At 39.2% G+C, this 14111-nt stretch overlaps 1 long non-coding RNA gene across 1 annotated transcript; it reads left to right on the forward strand.

Annotated features, from left to right (window-relative positions):
• Positions 1-9506: 9506 nt before the first annotated feature.
• LOC120238281 lies at positions 9507-13887 on the forward strand. The gene is made up of 3 exons (XR_005530171.1): positions 9507-9667; positions 13079-13212; positions 13862-13887. It is a non-coding gene; the product is annotated as an uncharacterized LOC120238281 (long non-coding RNA).
• The last annotated feature ends 224 nt before the right edge of the window (positions 13888-14111 follow it).

Raw genomic sequence — 14111 nt, forward strand, 5'->3', positions numbered from 1 at the left:
TCAGTATGTTCAGAATAAAACTACTTGTCAGCCAGTGGTATGCTGGAGTTGTTACTGCCAGCTTGGGAAAACCAACTATTAAATTCTCTGGAATTTTGCAAGCCAGTATGACATCATATTGGCTGCTTGAAATCACCACGGAAAGGATTTACACTGCAGAGAATAGCCAATACTATAAGCCAGGATCTTTACATTTCAGAGAACCAGTTGCTAAACATTTACCAGATTACCTCTCCAGAAGGTTCCCACCTGTATTCAATATGGTTTTCATTATGTTTAATGATGTTTAATTATCATCATTTCATGATGATTAATCATCATAAAATGATGTTTAATGATATGATGTTAAAAGTATAAGTTGTATCTGGAGTTAGTACCCTCCTTCTAGTGTCTTCTCTCCCATTCTCTCTAATTTTCTCTCCCTCAGTAGTGAAGGGGCCAATTGTGTCAACATGGCAGAATTCAAGAGTTGTAACAAAATGACTGAGGGATAGAAAATGGGATTTCTGAAGAAAGGGAAGTGAAGAGCTACATAAAACATTACTTTATTCTTTTCTTTTTCTTAAAAGAGAGTTTTAGTGGTGCTGTCAAGCTATGCTCAATATGCACATCATGTGAAATAGGAGAAAACAGTCTTAAATCAAAAGAGCAACAAGGAGTGGCTGAGTATCTCAGTATGTTAAGCAACTGACCTCAGCTCAGGTCATGACCTCACAGTTCATGCATTCAAGCCCCATGTTGAGCCTACTTGGGATTCTCTCTCTCCCCTCTCTCTGCCCATCCCCTGCTTGTTCTCTCTGTCTCTTTCTCTCTCAGAAATGAACATTAAAAAAGTAACAAGTTTAATTAAACTGAAGGGAAAACATCTCCACTGTTATGGATACAGTGAAGGCCAACACTTAAAGAACAGGCAACCATCTTACTTTGGTACTTGGTCAATGATTGGTCTGAAGACTTCCCCCTGATTGTGAAGGGAGAAATAGGTGAAGTAGTAAATATGGATAAGACAAAATGTAGAAAGGAGGAAAACAGTCACTCACAGTCTCACCATCTAGAGATGGCCACTGTTAACAACTGCTATCCTTTCTATTATATCTGTCCATACACATAAAATGAGTATACATTCTTATAAATTTGGGTCACTCTCTGTGCACACCATTTAATGTCAATTTAATTTTGATTCTCTTGACATTACACATTCTTCTAAAATAGGAATCTTTTTTTTTTTTTTTTTTTTTTCTAAAATAGGAATCTTAATCACCTCAGAATAGGCCACTCGTGCAGTATGGAATTTGTTTAATTATTCTCCTTTTGGTGGATATTTAGGCTGTTTCCATTGTCTACTTTTCCTATTATAAATAATGCTGGGATAAAGAAGAAACTGGGATCTCTTCTCAGATTATTTGGTAAAAGGCCTGATACAAAATGCATCACCTTCACAGAGATGGTGCATTTTTATCAAGGTTGTGAGAGGATCTGTCAGACCATAGCTGCCCCTCCACCCCCTCACACCCAAACACTGTTGAGGATGTAGGAAAAAAACACAACTTACCATAATGCAGAGAGTGTTCTAACACAGTGAAATAAACCCTTTAAAAAAAGAATCAGTTTTCCCCAAGTATTTGTATTTATAACTACCAAAAATTGGAATGTATATAAAGCCAATATCTTTAGAAATAGCTTTTGGTCTCTCCTGCCTTGAAAACATATTACCTTGTAGAGCCTATAAGTATTTTTACAGTTCATTATGCAAAGTAACTGAGTTTTAAAATTCTGTAAGCACCATAACAGGATATTTAGAAAAATGTTGTATGCATTTTTTCAACACAAGCCCCTTTTAAAATGCCACACACATGTCTTTGTGGAGTAAGCATGAAGCAATTTTAATGAGTCCGATCCTTTGGTTCTACTCATTTTCCTAAATATCTTATTACGATGATTATATAATTTGTGTTTGTGTCTGTGTGTGTAAAATCAGATAATAGCATGAAACACAAAAATTGAACTGGACTAAGGAGTTGGTGAATATTTTTGAGTTGAATATTCAATTCAATGCACTATTTCATTTATCAGGTTGCCAGTAGAATTACAATACTATTACTGATGATCAAAAATCTCTCTGAACTATCATGATTTATTCTCATGGGGGTTGAAATCCTAGAATGGAAGAGTTGTGACATAGCTATGAAAATTAATATTTTCAAGAATGAGCTGTTTATCTTTCTCTTCACTTGTTTTCAAAGAGGCTATTTATATTATCTGACAATTGGAACAGTGTAAACTTTATCACTAACCGTTTAATAATTATTCCACTAAAGTTGAGTTAGGCAAGAGAAAATGTCACTTCACTGTGGAAATAGCTAGTAACTACCTTCTGAATATGTAAATTCTTACCTTTAAGGGTTTTTTTTTTTTAAGCAAAAAAGTTAGTTAGGGATGGCCAGCTGCTGTTCCAGCGAAGTCTTATACTGCTTGAAATGCTTGTCAACAGTGCCAGAATGACAGTCCTAAAATAAAAGCTATCTAGTTACAGCCAGAAAAACCATCAGGCAAAGACCTTAGCCTATCACTTCTGCATGAAGGTTATCCTTAGGGGCAGTAAAGCATTTCCCCCAAATGATTAGATGAGTAGCTAAGTGCTGAATATTATCCTGGTGTTACATTTTATGTTAACATTTCAGTTTCTGGTTTTATTTGTTTGTTGGTTTATAGAAAGTCCTCAGCACTGAAAATTCTTTCAGATCATTGTTCACACCTTATAAAATCATAGATAATCACAAGCAACAGACTCCTGCTAACCTTATCAGATGCATTTGAAATCATCTTGTAAAAAATATCGGCACCATCTTCCAGCCCACAGCTTTCCGTCAAGTTCTTAAACTCTGTTTCAATGCAGTGGAGTGGAAAAGGTAACACAGGCAAGGCTGAGAGAGGTTATGTAAGGATCATAAACAGAAAGGAAGATAACAGAAGGGTGGTCGTTCTACCAGCTCTTTGAAGCAGGTTCAGTTTAACTAAGCCCTTTTTATGAGTCTATAACCTGACGAGAATGATAGATCCAGTCTAGTAGATTCTCAAAGTACTTTCCAGTCTAACTGTAAATAGTGTACTATGGTAGATTGGTTCCAAGGATGGATGCAACCACATCTCCCACCTTATAGGTCTTTTGCGACTTCACTCAGCAGCAAGTAGGATTTTTCTCCTTCTCTTGGATCTGGCTGGCCTTATGACTTGCATAACTCATAGAATTTGGCAGAAGTAATAACGTGTGGATTCTGAAGCTGGGCTTTTTTGACATGTTATGGCTTCCACTTTTACACTTTTAGGATGCTGCTACTTGGATTGTTGTCTCGAGATTGCTGTGCTGTGAGAAAGTCCATGCTAACGTTATGGAAATGCCAGATATAGGGAAGATAGGGTTCCTGAGTTGAGAAGCCCAGCCAAGCCTAGTTCCCAACTGATCTACTAGCTAAAAGGAGAAGAATCATCTTATCAACCCATAGGATCAAAAGAAATAATAAGTCATTGTTTTAAGCCACAAAGTACTGAGATGGTTCATTATACCACAATAGTTACTTGAAATACACTCTAACATAATATCTCATAGAGCAGTTAGGAAAAAAGAGCATTTATAAAGCTAAGAACTTTCCTGACTTTGTTAGTTACCCTGTCTAGGTTAATGACTCACATGTGGTACACGCTTTTCCTGTGTGACCAGGACAGTCACAATGTTCAGGTTTTTTTGTTGCACTGACTTCCATTCTCACAGGGTCCACGGGAGGACTGGCCTCTGCAGAGCAGGCTTATAAAATAAAAATAAAGAACAAGAAAGGATTGAAGTCTTATAAGGAATCTCAAGATGCTCCCCGATTTCTTCTGTTGCCTAAGTGAGTTAGAAAAGTGTGCATGCATGTATGTGTGTCTGTGCGTGTTCTGTGTGTGAGTGTATCTGTGTGTGAACTGTAAAGAAAGGAACACTAGAGTAGCCTCCAAGGATTTATAGCACTTCCAAAAATATTCCCTGAAGAAATCAACATGATGCCAAATCTTGTCACTTTGGAAACACAGATACAGAGGTGCCTTTTTTTGCTGAAAATGTGGTTTTTCAGACAGTAACAATGGAATCAATTTTGATATATATCTTCGGAGGCAGTTGCACAGAACAAAACCTGAAAATGAGATGTAATTTGTAAAGGAAACTTAGGAGGTGCCGTGCTCGGGAAGTTGTCCCCAAATGGTTGCCTGAATCCTGTCCCAGTCTTTGCTTCTTTTGTAAGCTAGAATAATCACTCTGAAGCTTTATAATTTGTGTATTTTATAAAAGTGTGCAATGCATACAATGGGCAAAGAGGAACATGTCGCTGCTTTGTTGAGTGCCCTTTGCTGGAAAAGGAAGGCAGATGTCACAGGGCATGGTGAGGGCTCAGTGAGAGGTCCGGCATTTGGCCTACCATGGAAACTGCTGGAATTAGAAACCTGGTAGAAAGCATTCTTTTAACAAAGGGAAAACCTGGGAACTTTCCTAAACATATGACAATTGTGGAAAATGGCATCCATCCAAGCTGGGCTGTGAAGGATCTTCTCGTCCTAGGAGGAATCTCTGAATAACAGAATTGTGACATTTTCTGGGATGTTCATACCATTCCTGGCTATTATCTACCGATCATTACTCTGTGCCAAGCAGTTTACATAAATTAGCTCACATTTCCATAAATATCACCATGTGATGTAAGCAACTTTATCTCCTTTTTACATAAGAACTTAGTTTGAGTCACACAACTAATAAGCAGCAAAATAGGATTTAAATCCAGATCTTCTGGCCTTTCCAGACTGAAACTCAGCCACTACGCCCAACCTGTGCTACAATACTAGCACCTCTCAAGTCAATTGACCCTTGCTTTTAGACAGCCATCAGAGTTCCAAATTTGAAGTCCATCCAACATGGAACTACGGTAACAGACATCTGTCCTTCTTATGACCACACAAGGGCTATCAAGGCCTCTTTTAGATGGACTCTGTGGGCCCTCTGGACCAGAGTCCTCCACATTTAGAGATTTGCCTGCAGTTGGGATCCAAAATACCACTGGCTACAAGCTAATCAAAATAAGGCAAAGGCACTGTCATTTTTTTCCCCTCTCTCTTTTTTGCTATTTCACAGACTCACATAGAAACCAGCTCCTCTACTCTTAGAAGTCATTGCTGATGGGCTAAATAAAGCCTGGTGCTGATTGTAGAGAGCACTGTTCATTAGTGCTATTGAAACGATCTGCAGTCTTTAATTAACTATTCATCAGCAATCTAGACACAGGTCTAGAGTTAAGATTTTTAAAGCTATGGCTGGCTCTAGGAGCACTTGGGCTACTTCATTTTTTTAAAAAAGAAAAACACAACAGGCCTGATTTTCATCATGCACAACCCTTCGAGAGCTCTTCTTGCCTTGATTTCAACTGCCAATCATGGCGATCCCATTCACTCGCTCCAGCCTGATTCATAATTTCATTTTGTGGTTGGACAAAAATATCAGAATTGGACAAAGTTATCTGATTGAAAAATAATATGTTTTCCAAAGATTATGGTGACCTCTCTATTTTGCTAATTTACATATACTTTCAACTCATTTTCCTTCACAGTGGGAATCTCAGAAGCATTTTCCAATAAAGTATATTCAGCAGCCGTTTTAAGGAAATGTTATCAGAATAAATTAAATCTACCAAGGTGTCTGTATATGGTATTGTCTCCTCATGCGTTGACTTCCAGGGCATGACTTCTTTAGCAAGTTATTGAGTAGGCGGCTGATTCTAGGTCTAAAAAACAGTTAAAGCAGGAGGAGGTTTAGAGATAGGCGTGGGGCCTACTCTTATATGATGTGAAACACATTTGTGCTATGTCAGGCTTGTGTTTCCCTAAGTTCTTTTCTTCTTAGCCTAGGAAATCACAATGCAGCTACATAAATAGTCCTCTCTACACAAAATCTAGATTGACATTGCTGCTCACATACTCCAGTTTCATAGCCAACCTGGGAGACCCACATGCCCATTCAGTTAGCTCCAGAAAATCCCAGCAGACCATCTGAAGTTGACAATGCAAGAGGACTGTGTAATACTTGAAGGTGAAAGACAACCTTCGATTCCAGGGTTTGCCTCTGTATGTGGACCCAATGGTATGACGGCTTCCTTTCAAACCTATTCGCTCCTCCTGATCTTTTACTAAGTTTATTTATTTAGTTTGAGAGAGAGAGAGAGAGAATATGTGTGTGTGATTGGGGAGGGGGGCAGAGAGAGAGGGGGAGAGAGAGAATACCAAGCAGGTTCCATGTTGTCAGCACAGAGCCTGACACAGAGGCTTGAATTCACAAACCGTGAGATCATGACTTAAGCCAAAACCGAGAGTCAGAGGCTAAACTGGTGGAGCCACGCAGGCACCTCACTGCTCCTCCTGATTTTAAAAAAGATTGCCCTTTGAGGGCACCTAGACGGCTCAGTTGGTTAAGCCTTCCACTCTTGATCTCGGCTCAGGTCATGATCTCACGGTTCCTGAATTTGAGCCCTGTGCTGGGCTCTCCACTTAGAGCTGAGCCCACTTCAAATCTTCTGTCCCCCTCTCTATCTCTGCCTCTCTTCCTCCCTCTCAAAAATAAATAAACATTTAAAAAAATTTTTTTAAAAGACTGCCCTTTGGATCACTTCAAAAGCGAAGAGTTCACTTGCCCAATTAGTTCTGCTAATTGTATAATTGTACTTGTTATATATTCCGTCTTGCTATGTATGAAGGGAAAAAAATGTCATGAGAATTTCCTCTGAATGAAACAGTAACAAGTGCTTAATCCAGCAAACATAATAATATAAGAAAAATTATAAAGACTAAAAACTGAACCACGAACATTTATGTATTCATTTAAGAAAATACTTACTGAGCAACTCCAATATGCTAGGATTGTTCTAGGAGCTTGGGAAAACTTTGGTGAACAAAACAGACTGATAGCCTTCTCCTGTGGGGATTAGCTTCTATAAGGAAAGACAGGGAATAAATATTAGACATAATAATAATTGGAATATGTTATAATAATAATAAAAAGAATAGTGTGTTAGAAGATACATACTTTGGAAAGATTTTTAAAAGTTCAAGGCATTTTGCAAGTTGTTCATTTTAAGGCAGGACTGACAAGAGTCAGTGAAAAAAATGACATAAAACTTTGTGAAATAGTGAGAGCTAGGTAGATACCTGGGGAAAAGCTTTCCATGAGTCCACAAACCAGAGAAGCTATTACTAATATCTCAGAATACATTTCGCCAAATTGTAAATGCACATACACAGTCACGTATCTACGTATATTACTTATAACTGGAATTATGTTTTACGTAAAATTTATATTTATGAATTTCATAAAAATATTTATGTAATACTGAGACATTTGAAAAAAACATGATACTGATAACTCTATTTAAATTTTCAAAAACTTCTCTGTGGTCAGAATCTTTGAATTGTATTTGCTTGAATGATCTAACTTCACATATAAAGAAAACAATCCTATAACTCTGGAAGCTAGTAGTACCCTTGGTTGATCACTTCAGCTCAAAGAAGCGATTGGTCAGCTTTAATCTTAAAATTCTCTGCAATATGATCTTTCCTCTCCTGCTCAGGCTAGCAAGGGGACAGCTAAGAGCAGAGGCTGAGAAGACAAGGTTAAATAACTTCATTGCCATGTGTCTCAGTTTCCTCACCTGTAAACAGGGGATTAATAAAGCTTACCCATCTCCTGAGGACACTGGTGGATTAACTAATTAATAATCATATGGTGCTGAACAAAGGCTGAGCATTGTTATTAGAGAAGAAAGAAAATTTATCATCAGATTGTACCTTTCTGGCATCTTGTTGCCTTGGTAACCAGATCTGCAGGTGCAACTGCCATTTTTGGCACTGCATTCCAGGGTGTTCTCCTCCACATACTGACATTCTGAAGAGCAGCCAGCTCCATAGACCCCCTTGGGACAGTCTGCAAGCAGATTGAGACAAACCGGTCACCTGAAAACCACGCTTTGTTTCTTTTACATTGTCAGTGTACAGGCATGTAGTTCTGCGGGGCTTGATTATGGGGAAAACAAGGGGATCATCCTGACTGCCAAAAAAAGAAACAGAAAAACAAATGTCTTTCAAATCAGGCAATTCATTTGCTTTTTGGCAACTGGATGTGAACAGTGAAGCCTGAACTACTTAAAAGGCTTTGGCGCTTCTGGGAGAGAAATTGCTTCTCAATGTGCTCTATTGGTGCCTATAGTTAATATTCTCCAAGGACTGTTAAGGTCTGCCAGGCCCTATATTCATCGTGCTGCAGCAAGGAGATGATGGACAAGCACTGATGTAAAGGCTCACCATTGATTCCATTCCCTTTCATTATATAGTAATCGGAAGTAATTTTACATCACGTAGATAACACAAAACTTTCATCATGACAGCAGCATTTTCTTGGCCACATTTTTTGGCAAATGGCGTTTGCCTTTTCTTCATTATTTCCTCCATGCCGTTGAGTGTTAGGGATGGTTAGTCAGCACATGAATTCTAATTTGAAGAAGTCCCACCTTTGCATTTAGGAAAACATACCCTTAGCTCTGTCTTTGAGGAGTTATTTACAGTAATTCAATTCCCTTTCCAAATTCTCTGACATGTTTTTTCCTCCTCCATTACAAATGTCCAAGGGACTAATCAAGATCCTTCAAGTAACCTCCAAGCTCAAGGTAATTGCATTGTATGCCTACAAAGGCTTTGTTGTCAAAAGTTGCTTGGAGAAAACAAAATAAGCCACTTGACTTTCTGTTGGATGGAAATTATTAGCATCTGCTAATGTCTTCTATTATTAGCAGAGGTAATTTAAAGTAGTGGTTACAATGCCATCATGCAGGGTAAATCCTTGTCCTAGTTGCCAGGAACAGAGACCCCTAAAGCAGGACAGATTTATTAACAGAATCCCTTTTCACTGTTAATATTGTCCCATTTGGATGATAAATTACGTGATGTCTCTCCTGTCTGTCCTGTGGCTTAGACCAACTAAGTCACAGGCCTCTTTCTCAGAGCTTTTGTCCTCCTTGATAGGACTCCCCTTGATCATTTCAGAGCACTCACTTCCCTGGATTGGCTTCCATGCCTTACTCTTCCTGGTTCAGCATGTAGACTAGCGGTTCACGGAATGGCTCAGGCATGATGGAATGCTTAAATATGACAACTGGACATATTAAGAAGATGTAACTGTGAATATGTGCTTAGGAAAAAGCGAAAAGTAGAAGAAGTAACACCTTTTGGGAATCCAATTGTCTACTCAGTGTTCGTTATGCATTGAAACGTGTTCTCCAGAACTCATATGTTGAAGTCCTTACACTCAGTACTTCAGAATGTATCCTTACTTGGAAATTATGTTGTTGTCTATGCAATTAGTTAAGATGAGGTCATAATGGAGTGGGATGGGTTTCTAATCTGATATGACTGGTGTCCTTATAGATAGGTGAAATGTGGGCACAGAGACACTCACACAGGGCGAATGAGGACTGGAGTTAAATGGTCACCAGCCAAGAAACTATGGAAAGCCTGGCGAGGTCTGGAACTGATTCTTCCCCAGCACTTTCAAAGAGATCATGGCCTGCCAATGCCTTGATGCCAGACTTCCAGCTCCAGAACTGTGAGGCAATACATTTCTGCTGTTTAGGGCAATTTATCATGATAGATTTAGAAAACTAGTATAGGGTTGCAAATTGAAGCTTCTCTAGGCCAGATAAGTGGCATTAATAAATGAAGCCTTGAATCTAAGCAAGAAGAATCCTGAAGAACTAGAATGTGTATGTTCTTCCTATTCAACATGATAACTACCATCACTACCACCACCATCTGCTCTTTGACTTTTTGACCAGATGAATTACGATTTAAAAGTTTTTGTCTAAACATGTGATATTCCCTTATAAAATATTCAAGTTATTACTAAAAATGGGGTGTGTCTTGTTACGCTCGAGGAACAAAAGTAGAAATGGGGGTATCTTTGTTTATAGATGGGTCTTCTTCTCCTGGCATGTTCTAGGAGGTATGATGTTCTAGAACATACCACCTACATACATTTGCTTTGTTCAAATTTACCCATGCCTTTTCCTCTTCCCTTCTGTTTTGCTTGTCCAAGTCTAACCTTTCCTCATGACCCATGTTCAGTTTTCAACGATGGCTTCTCTGGTTCTCTTATTAGAGTATTCACAATTTACTCTCTGTCTTCAAGGGGCATACCTTTCATAAAGCAGATAAGATCCATGGACATTCAACTAAAAATATAATGTAAGACCTTAAAAGGTCTCTGTTACTAAAGACCAGGTCATGGTATTACTGAGGTCCACTCAGGAAGGATTGCCAGAGAAGGGCCTATGAAATGGGCAGAGGAAGAGGATAGAGATTGCTGTTGGCTCACAAGTGTTCACACACAGTTAGCTTCAAGATGGGGTGGTGGGCATCCAGTGCTGACCCATTGGGAGAAATTCTAAAAGTTATTGATGGGCTGGAGTATTTATTGGTGATTGCGTTTTCTTGCATCTTTTGCAAAATATGATTGATGGTCAAAATGCAAAATGAATAGCCAGTTTTGGAAATTTTATGGAATGATAACCGTTTTGCTTTAGAACACAGAAATAAAAGAAAGTAGCTCTGGGCCTTTGATATTCAACTCCCAGAAAGTGTCAAATGCCCATTTAATTAAAAAAAAAACCTTTTTGTTAATATTTTAGAGAGATAGAGAGAGAGAGAGAGAGAGAGAGAGAGAACATGAGCAGAGGAGAGGCAGAGGGAGAGGAAGACACAGAATCTGAAGCAGGCTCCGGGCTCCAAACTGACAGCACAGAGCCTGATGTGGGGCTTGAACTCACGGACTGTGAGATCATGATCTGAGCTGAAGTCAGACGCTTAACTGACAGAGCCACCCAGATGCCTCTCAAATGTCCATTTATGTGAACTAGTGAAATCCTCTCAGGGTAAACACTAACTAGAAAAAAATGTAACGAACAAAAATATTTTTCTTTCATTCATCAAAATCTAGATTCTATAATGTCAGGAAGCTAAATAAAGACTAGAACATAAACCAGCATTATATGATATGACTATATAAAATGTTATGTTTTTTACTCTCTGCCATTAACATATTTTTGATACTTTTTTGAGCCTCCTTGCTTCATGTAGAGTGCAAATTATTGCCCATGACTTACTCAGACGATGAAACCTCCCACGGGGCCCTGGCTCACACGTAAGGCACCATACACCCTGTGGCAATGGCCACTGATGGCACAGTTACATTTCTTTTTGCAGTTCTTCCCAAAGGATCCTTTTTGGGCATCCTGGAGGGTTGGAAGGACAAACAAAGCAAATGCTCACCCACACGTAAAACTTGCGATGCTGCTGTTATTTGAAACAAGAGGCTTGTAGAAAGGAAGCTGTTTCCACCGTAATTGGACTGAAGCTAAAGAGATTTTCATAAACTCCAGATATGATTCCAAATCCTCTGTCTAAAATTTGGGGCACCTGGGTGGCTCAGTCAGTCAAGCATCTGATTCTTCATTTCAACTAGGTCATGATCTCACAGTTTTGTGAGTTGGAGCCCTGTGTCTGCACTGATGGTGGGGAGCCTGCTTGGAATTTTCTATCTCCCTCTCTCTCTGTCTCGCCTCCATTCACACTGTCTCTGTCTCTCTCAAAATAAATAAGTGAACTTTTAAAAATATTTAGAAATTAAAACAAATAGAATTCTACAGTATTTGCCATTGCTGTCAGATTAAAAACTCCAAACTTAACAAGACCTATGAGTCCAGGCACCAGCTGACCTCCTGTTGCCTTAATGTCTCCCTGGCTATATTTTGCTCCACCAGCTGACCTTTTTTGGGCTCCTCTGGTAAACCTCATTCATTCCCACTTGAGAGTCTGGCCACAGGAGGCCCTGTCAGTGTGGAATGCTCTTCCTTTACTCTTCCCGTCTCATGTCTGCTTGCTTTTCTGCCTTCAGCTTAAGTGCTACGTCTCCACGGCTCACACAGTCTGCAGTGTCCTCCCGGTCTGACCCTCAAGCACACGCTGATATTTAATTTGTAATAGCCACCAACATTTGTAATTCGTGTCTGCTCGGAATGTGACTGTAAGTTCCACATGGAGAGACCAGAGTCCTTTTTAGTTTTTGTACTTTTTTGTTAGCATATCACGATGCCTGGCACACTGCCTTGCTAACGCTTCATGTATATCTTTTGAATAAGTAAGTAAACTTTGCTCAGGGGGGTGCAAATAACTGGGGTGCCAACAGAGGTCTTCCTACACTTCTTAGAGAGGGAGGTAAACTTGGTGTCCGTGTCTCCAGTTCTGTGATCTGTGAGCATCTAATCAACTCCCCAGGATTTCTGGCAGTCCCCAAAGACTTATATCTTCATTGGCTCTCTGCTTTCAGCTCTTGGGCTTGTACATGTAGTTTCTTGTCTTTTATCTGCTTGTGCTGAAGATGTGGCCTCTTCACTGGTTTCCATGTACAATCCACACACACAGCACTCACAGGTATTTTGTGAGTTTTTCATCCATCATTTCTCTTCTTTTTTTCCTCACACCCTCCTTTCCTTTTCTTCTCTGATTTTCATCTCTCTTCCTCCCTGGTTTGCCCAAAGAGCTCCATTTCTTTTTTCTTCTTTTCCTTATGCAGAGCAAATAAATTCCCCCTAGCTGCTGGGTCCAAACCTATACATACAGACTCAACGTTTTGCCCAGGAGAAGAAGAAGGTTTCCTTTGTATCAGGATTTATCCTGCTTAGATATACATGGCATCAGTCAAAGGAACTGTACTCTTGTATATGTAGATACAGCCTTTTTTCTTCTTCAGAAAAGACCACCTTGAAGAATACAGATGTGGGTTTCATTTAGTTTATTTCTGATTAGAAACCTCCAGAACTTAAGAAGTTGTGTCATGTGACCAGCACCAGCCATTCCCACCATTTTCCAAGGTTTTCCCAGGAACTCCTGGGGGGCATTGGCTCCGCCCAGTCAGAGGATCACAAGTGCCTCCATTCTGTCTCCATTCTGACAATCACAGGTGCTGCCACATGCTTTCTCGGGGGTCTCTGGGGAACAAGCCATGAAGACAGTTGGAGAAGGTGAACAAGCACTGTAATATACTCATGATACAGTGGAGAAAAAAGTTTGCCGTTCTATTAGAATGGATACCAGGTAATTAAAAACTCTGGTTTACAGACTCAGAAAGAGTCACTGTCATGCTTCTAGCTTGGACGGCGTAATCATTCCTGGGGGGAATTACTGATGCAGCTAGTTAGAGTGAGGGTCACTGAAAAACTGATAACAAGGTTCACATGCAAACTTTACCTTGTTCCTTCAACTCTAACACTCACGTTTTCACAGCTACCTAGACATCTGTTTGCGTAGCTGTCACCAACCCTAATGAGAAATACAAGGCAACTTCCAGTTTGAAAAGTGGGAAGAAAATGTAGGGGGGGAAATGCCATGTAGTTTTAAGTAGGAATGAATGTGACTAAGACTGTCTTGAAGGTGCCAAGGTATTTTGCATTGTCACAGGCTGATGAAGTCAAGCAAACAACGGTTTTCTTTGGCTTGTTTGTTTTTTGGGAAGTGTTTAGCATTCCATTAAACAATAAATTGGGGAAAATGTGACTATAAGTTTAACTTGAGTAAATACAGCTGTTGAGATGATTTCAGTAACCATTTTAATTGGCATTTTATCATAGCTGGCTAAATATTATAAATTTATATTTATTTCATGTCCTCTATTTGCCGGCCCACACAATTCCAGATGCCAACATGGAAACTTGGCTTCTTATTCATTTTTTTCTTTTCTTTTCAGCTTGAAGATACTATACAAAGGAGAAGGAAAGGAAAGAGAAAAACAAAAGGGATAAGAAATAAAGAAACTGGCAATATTGGTTAAAACCTACATTGTAGTAAGTTTTTTTTTTTTTTTTTTTACTTTTACAGCAACTATAGAGAGATAATTTAAAAAAAATAAACCTGGAAAATGAGGCTAAGGAAGTTTATTTTATTTTATTTTATTATTTTATTTTATTTTATTTTGAGAGAGAGAGAGAGAGAGAGAG

This window comes from Hyaena hyaena, unplaced genomic scaffold, assembly GCF_003009895.1.
Source record: "Hyaena hyaena isolate Hyena2069 unplaced genomic scaffold, ASM300989v1 scaffold_200, whole genome shotgun sequence".
In the NCBI taxonomy this organism is placed as follows: Eukaryota; Metazoa; Chordata; class Mammalia; order Carnivora; family Hyaenidae; genus Hyaena; species Hyaena hyaena.